The 7,401-nt window shown below is 54.1% G+C and overlaps 1 long non-coding RNA gene across 1 annotated transcript; it reads left to right on the top strand.

Moving 5' to 3' along the window:
• Positions 1 to 3,640: 3,640 nt before the first annotated feature.
• Positions 3,641 to 7,086, top strand: LOC306648462. Its single transcript, XR_013760384.1, has 3 exons — positions 3,641 to 3,770; positions 4,296 to 4,596; positions 6,678 to 7,086. It is a non-coding gene; the product is annotated as an uncharacterized lncRNA (long non-coding RNA).
• The last annotated feature ends 315 nt before the right edge of the window (positions 7,087 to 7,401 follow it).

Below are 7,401 nucleotides of genomic sequence, written 5' to 3' on the forward strand. Positions count from 1 at the left end.
TTGTGCAGATTAGAAATCCGAGGCTCAGAGAGACGGAGCGATGTTCCCAGGGCCACACAGCTATTTGTGCTGGAGCCAGGACTCAAACCCTCATTCTGACTCCAGAATAGAGGACCCCAGCCCTTGAGGACACACCTGACAGGGACGATTTTTGAGGGCCTCCCAAGGGAAGTGCCACCTGTTTGTGATGCTGACCACAAGTTCCTCCCTTACAGCCCCCACCCCAGCCCAGAGGCCCAGAGCTGGGGTCAGGACCTCCAGAAGTCCTGAAGAACGGCCTTGTCTCGTGACCTGAAACGCCGTAGCAGGACTGAGAAGGCCAGTGGGGAGCGCGGCCCACCGGCCCTGCTGGGGTGGTGCTCAGCCCTCTCAGAGGCCTGGGGAGGACACGCGGAGGACCAGGGACCTGCACTTTCCACACCCCAGGCTGGGTGCGTTGCTTCGGGCTAGAGTCTGGTTTCATCAGCGTCCCGGGAGGTCATATGCTCCAGCATCGCTTCCAGGCTGGGTCGTAGCAGGAGCTGGGAGCACTCCACACGAGGGAGGGCAGGGCCATCTCTTGGGCACAGCTGAGCCTTCTTTCTCCAGGAGACCCCAGGAAACCACCTCAAATAAACTAAGGCTGCTGGGAAACTGGAAGAGGAACTCAGGGAGGCCCGTGAACACTGGGGGAGGAGCCGCTGGTCCTGGGCACTGCCACCCTCAGCAGGCTCCTGGAGGGGCTGGACATGGCATACCCACCACCTATGCACTGGCAGATGGGGAAGGCTGAGGCCCGGAAGTCAGATGTCTCAGCCCAGGCAAGAACCTCGTTGACACTTGGAATGACACCATGGCTCCTTTTAAACTCTCCCAAGCCTCGGAGTCCTTTGGGACCCGAGAAAAGTACAGACTCAGCTGTAAAAAGACACCGTCCCTGGCATTATGGGTGAGACGTACATAAATTCAGGGAGTCCCTGCTAATCGCTCACACACTCACCGCTCCTGCCCGCCTGTGCAGGCTGCTTCCTACCTCCTGGGTCTGCTGGAGGGGGTGCTCAGAAGTGCCCCGTCTGGGGCCTGCACGGTCCTCAGGACCAGCACTCTACACGGGGGGAGGCCCCATGTGCCCATGTGCCCGGCTGTTGGAAGCTCTGAGACCACCTGCGTCCAACCTGACCCCACAGGAGCCTTGTTCTGGGGAGCCCGGAGCCTTCTGATTCTAGGGCACCTGGAAGGAAATGGACAAGCTGCCCACACCTTCACTCCAGTCTCTTCCAGGTACAAAGAAGTACACAAGCACTACATGGCCACGGTCCCCTAGCACGCTCCTGTGTGGTGTGAGACACGGCCTGTGGGCCGACCCCGGCCTGTGATCTCAACTTCACGACTCTGCAAAAGCCACGAGCACCCATTCTGAATTGACGCTTTCCTGGGCAGTCCGTCTTGTGTCCCTGGGCGGCAGCAGTGAACCCTACCCGGCATCAGCTCTGTCACCTTGAGGGTGCAGCCTGCCCACGCTCTGCAGCCTGCCATGGTGCTCAGTGGTGTTCATTAAATGCACTCTCTGCCCAGGGGTCTTCCACACAGGGTGGGTGTTCCAGGATGCAGCCCCACTGTGTGCCCACAGTGTCTGCAGTCGCTATCTGACACGGGCTTCTCTGACAGCCAGCAGCGAGGATCCTCGGGCAGCATCTCCTGAGTGTCTTGATCATGGGTACCCCAGAAACTTCCAAGTGACCGTACACAATGTACATGCATTTATTTTTATTTTTTTAGTTGTAGATGGACACAATATCTTTATTTTATTTATTTTTTATGTGGATGCTGAGAATCAAACCCAGTGCCTCACCTGTGCCAGGTCAGGGCTCTGCCACACCCCAGAATGCACATTCGTTTTAAGTATGAAATTTGCATACACATCATGGTTCTTATATTCTATGCACAACAGAAAGCCCCTGTCAAGGTGGGAATTTTCCCCATTTTTAAATTGATGCTTTATAGTCATACACAGGGGTGGGATTTGCTGTCACATATTGGTTCATGCACACAACGACGGTATGATTTGGCCGACCCCCCTCCCCCGGCACTCCCGCCTTCCCTCACCTCCCACCCAGGTCCTTTCCTTGACTGGGCCCCCTTTGATTTTCAAGAGACCCACCCCCAGTTTTCTTTTCCCTTTTCCTCTCTAGCTTCTGCATACGAGTGAAAGCATGCCCCTTGACCTTCTGAGTTTGGCTTCTTTTGCTTAACATAATGATCTCTAGTTCTATTCATTTTCCTGCAAATGCCATGACTTCACTCTCTTTATGGCTGATTAAGCTCCACGGTGTATATACACCGATGTCCTCTATCACCCAGCCAGCGCTGGACGCCCCGGCTGGTTCCGCGGTGTGGCTGTTGTGAGCCGTTCGCTGTGAACATGGGTGTGTGTGTGTCACTGCGGGCGGCGCCTTTGATCCTTCAGGGTCACCTCTCACTGATTTCCACGGAGGCTGCCGGTGGACGTCCCCCCGCGGCGCGAGAGCGTGGCTTTGCTCCGCGTCCTCCCCAGCATCTGCTATGGTTGGTGTTCCTCACGACGGCCACTCCAATGGGAGTGAGGTGAAATCTCAGTCCCTAATGGCTAATGATGGTGAACATTTTTTCATGTATTTGTTGTCCATTTGTATTTCTTCTTTTGAGAAGAAATTTAGTTTGTTTGCCCATTTGTTAATTGGGTCATTTGATTATTTGGTTTAAAGTTTTTTGAGTTTTTTATATATTCCCGATATCAATGCTCTGTCAGAAGAGTAGGTAGCAAGGATTTTCTCCCGTTCAGTGGGTTCTCTCTTCACATTCCTAATTGTTTCCTTTGCTGAACAGAAGCTTTTTAATTTGTTGCTGTCCCATTTATTAACTCTTGGCATTATCTCCTAAACCTTAGGGTCCTACTGAGAAACTCATTGTCCAAAAGCCGGAATGGTGGCTGTAGTTTTTCGTGTAGGAGTTGCATAGCTTCTTATCTAATTCTGAGGGTTTTGGTCCATTTTGAGTTGATTTTCAAGCAGGATGAGAGACGAGGGTCTAGTTTCACTCTACTGCATGTGGATGACCCGTTGTCCCTGCACCATTTGCTAAAAGCTGTCTTTTCTCCAGTGCGTGTTTGTGGCACCTTGTCCAGGATCAGATGACTGCAGATGTGCCTTTGTACCCTCTCTTCTGCACCATTGGTCTCCAGGTCTGTTTGTATGTAGGTACCATGCAGTGTTTGTTATCAAAGTGCGAATTTTTTTTAATGCTGAGTGAAAGAGAGAACCACTCTTCTCTCAGTGCCCACTAATTGTGATGCTTTCCATTGTTACAGACTTGCAACTCAAGATGAAGTGTGAATTTTGGGTAGGGGTTAGGGTTAAAAACAGAGCATTTTTTGTCTGTATTTTGGAAGAATCCTTGGGTGCTGGTGCTGGGTGGCTGTCTTCTTTGTGGGTCTGACTAGATGGCAGTCTTTGTTTCCACTTTGCGATGTGTCTGATGAGGAGTGTGGCCTGGGAAGAAGACGATGGATTCGGCCATTTTCTTGTGCTCCACTTGGGCGTGATTTGTAGCATTTTCTGCTTTGTGCAATTTCTTTGCAGGAGTTGTGTGAGGCCTGTGTCCAGCCATGTGTCCAGCTCAGGGTTAGCAAAGGCAAGCCCACTTCACTAAGCTGATACTTAACCTCTGCATGTCGCTCTATTCCAAGGACTCCCAGGCTAGCTGACAGGACTCCAGTGTGAAACTCCTCTTCCACTGTGCCTGCCAGGTGACAGGTGAGCAGTGGCCATCCACAGCATGGCCAAGCATGACAACAGGGGTTCCCCACCGCCTTTTCAGTCCCTCAGCACCTGCTAGCGACAGGTAACCCATGTTAAATCCTCTCTGCTGAGCCAGCCAAGGTGGCTCTGGTTCCTGCCTAGACCGTCATGTCCAGAGAGCCAGTGTCAGCCAGAGGCAGTGTGAGGCAAGCCCGATCTTGTTCCTAGTCTTAAGAAATAATCTAGTACCTTCTCCCTCAGCACCCCAGTCCTCAGCAGATCAGCTGCCCCCAGCCTGGTGCCACCCTGGAGTACGGAAAGCAGGGGTGTGTGTGCAGGTTTGGTCACCTCCATGCAGGCTTGCTCTGGGCCCACTGTTGCAGGCGGAAGGTGGTCTGAGAGACATCCACATCCTAATTCCCAGAACCTGTGGACGTGACCCTCACCTGGTAAAAGGGACATGGCAGTTGTAATTAAATTAAGACTCCTTCGATGGAGAGATTGTCCTGCATTGTCCAGATATACCCTATCTAATCACAGGAATCCTTAAAAGAGGAACACGGTCAGGTTGGAGCCATGCGCACTGAAGATGGAGAGAAGAATCAGGAGCCGAGGAATGCCGGTGGAGTCAGGTGGGAAGACACAGCACACAGCCTGTCCTCCCCTCTGGAGCCTTCCGGAGGTGGTGCTGCCCACTCCTTGGTTTTCAACTCAGGGAACACACTCTAGACCCTTGCCCTCCAAGATGGTAGAGAAAAAGTTTGTGTTGTTTTAAACAACAAAGGTTGTGGTCACTTGTTATGGTGAGAGTAAGAGCCCGTATGTCCAGCCAGGAGGAAAGGTAAGTCCCTCAAACTTTCATTTCCAGTCCTGGACAAGCAGGAGTGTTCAGATTTTGGAGACTGCTCCCATGGGATCGTAAAGTCCCACTGCAGAGGACGCTAAGGTGCCAGGGTGTGGGATATCCAGGTCACACCCCTCCATGCCGACTCAGGCCACACTCCAGTGCCATGAGAAACTGGGGAGATGGCCAAACCCAAGAACTTCGTTAGGGAGCCTTGACTTGGCCCAGTTGTCCTGGCCCAAATCCAGTGGTGAGGACATTGGAGTCTTCCCCTCTCGGAGCCAGCAGTGGGTCAGGTGCTCCATGCCCCTGGTCCTCGAGGTGCCCAGCCGTGCTGTAGACAGAGCCCTGCTACACAGAACTGGGCGAGCCAGGCAGGAGAGAGCCAGCGGCATCCAGGCCACACAGCCACTGAAGGCAGACACCAGTTTCCAGGGCCCTGGGCCTCCCTTGCCGCCTCTGACTCACAGCCACCAGCCCTTGGGAAGCAGACGGGACAGCGTGTGCCAGCCCAACCCCACCCCACGGGGCCAAGGGGAGAGGTGTCGGGAGAGGCTGCAGAACCCGCCACCCACTAGCCGCCTTTCACCCGCTGGGTGTGGCCAGCAGACTGTGTGCTGGAGTGCGCCTGGACGCCCTGGGCTGAGAAGGAGCAACTGCCAGCCGCACAGCACCCTGTGACTGCAAGCGGGCCCTGACAGAGGGCGACTCCCAGGAGGCTGGTGACAGTGACTCCTGTGGCGTCAGCCCTGCCCTACCCACTGCAGGAGAGCGAGAGGACAGAGATTTGGGGTCAGAAATGTGGTACTGTCATTTGTCCCTCATGCAAATACTGAGCCTCTCTGCCACAGGGCCCTCATCGGCAGACAGAACACTGGCCGTTCTGGCATCTGGCCCTCTGCACAGCTATGGCCTTCAGGAGAGGCTGGCGTCTGCCCCGGAAGGGTAGCCTGATGGATCATGGGTGGTCCTAAAGACCCTGCCCATGGCTGGTTTAAGCATCACCAGGTGACAGGAGGGCATCTGCAGAGGGGCTTCAGGGAGAGTTGTTTCTTAAAATCACTGCATGAGAATGGCAGGCTTTCTTCCACGCTGGATGTCGGGTGAGGCCTAGAAGAGCTGTGGTCGCTGGAGAGGATGAGGAGAGCGGCCGAGGCGGAGGTGGCACGCTGAGGAGGCAGGGTGTCAGGACAGGCAGAGCGGGCTCCTCCGCGGCATCCTGGAGCCAGTGAGTTACCGACTCAGGACTTCCCAGGAACAGGTTTCCTTATTGTCCGAACCTTCGAGCTGGGTTATCTGGCACGTGGCCAGAAGCATCCTCTGAGATGCAGCGCCGTGAAGAGAATTAAGTCCCAGGTGCCCACCCGAACACCTGGGGCTCGGTGGCTTTTATTAAGGTGTGAGGTGCCCCTTTTAGAAGCAAGTACAGCAAACCATGGTGGCTCTGGTGTCCTCGGCGCACACAGGTTAAGCTCCTGGCTGGAGGCCTGAGCTCTGTGCAGGGGCATGGTGTCCTGGTGTCCTCGACCTCTAGGCCACACCCTGGTCAGCCTTAAAGAGTGCTCCCAAATGTCCCAGGCTGAACCTCGAGTCTGCCTGCTCTGTCAGTTACCCGTGCGGCAAAAGCAGTGGATTGAAGACCATCGCCAAACGCCCGGCGGTCCTCACACATGTGCAGGAGGGCTGCAGGTCAGCCGAGCCAGTCCCGAGGCTCTGGACTCCTCCGCTGGAGGCCTGCCAGATGCCCCTGCCAGGCTGGGCTCTGCTGGGCTGGCTCTGCTCCTCATGTCTCATTCTCCTCTTGGGGCCAGCTTGGGGGCGAGCTGGGCAGGTTTCCCTCAGGGTGATGGCTGAGGCACAGAGAGCAAGCTGGTCACTCGGATTGGCCAACTCGGGCCCACTCTCTTTCCTCCTCTCCTCTGCAGTTGTGGGTGGCCATTGATAAGTGTTGGCCGTGAGATTAAAGTAGAAATTCGGGAGAGGACTGCTCAGGGGGAAGAAGAGCATTTGTTTTCCTGGTAGAAGGAGCGACCACTGGTGTCATTCCTTCCTCCCCTCCTCCTGATTCAACGCACAAGGTGCTGCCATACTGCTCCTGTGAGGCGAGGTCGAGAGTCATGAGCCGTGCCCGACACACTGAGCATCGTCACTGGAGGAGCAACGTGTCTCTGGATTTCTTGTCATGTGAGGAAAAATAAATCCTATATGTTTGTTACTGTTAATTACAGCCAAGAACTTTCCTCACTAAAACCCAGAAGCAACTAAGCAGGATAGTTCACAATCTGCCCTAAGCGGACCATCTCACCGGAATTGATGAGGAAACAATGTACTGCGTCAACTCCAGTGTCGTGGATCGCTCATTCATAAACACGTCCTGACTGCCTTCCACACGCTCGTCACTGACAGCGAGCACGCCCTGCCCTGCCCTCTGAGAGCTTCCCTAGCAGGTGGAAAACACTACCATAACCAGAGCACAGAGAATTCTTGTCAAACCAGAGCACAGAGAATTCTTGTCAAACATACGATTGATCCCAAACCAAAGATGCTGTGAAGCACATCAGTAATTTTCTGGGGGCTGGAGATGTAGCTCAGTGGTAGAGTGCTTGCCTAGGATGTGCAAGGCACTGGGTTCGAGCCTCAGAACCACATGACAATAAAATAATGTATTGTGTCATCTACAGTGAAAAATGTTTTTTAAAAAAATAATTTTCTGCACCAGCAGCCAGTTCCCAGCACAGGCTAGGCAGTGGGCTGGCTGGCTGGCCCTGAGAGTCCTTTAGCTTTTTAAATTTGCTTTTTCAT

The sequence above is a fragment of the Sciurus vulgaris genome, assembly GCF_902686455.1.
Source record: "Sciurus vulgaris genome assembly, chromosome: 17".
NCBI classification, from domain to species: Eukaryota; Metazoa; Chordata; class Mammalia; order Rodentia; family Sciuridae; genus Sciurus; species Sciurus vulgaris.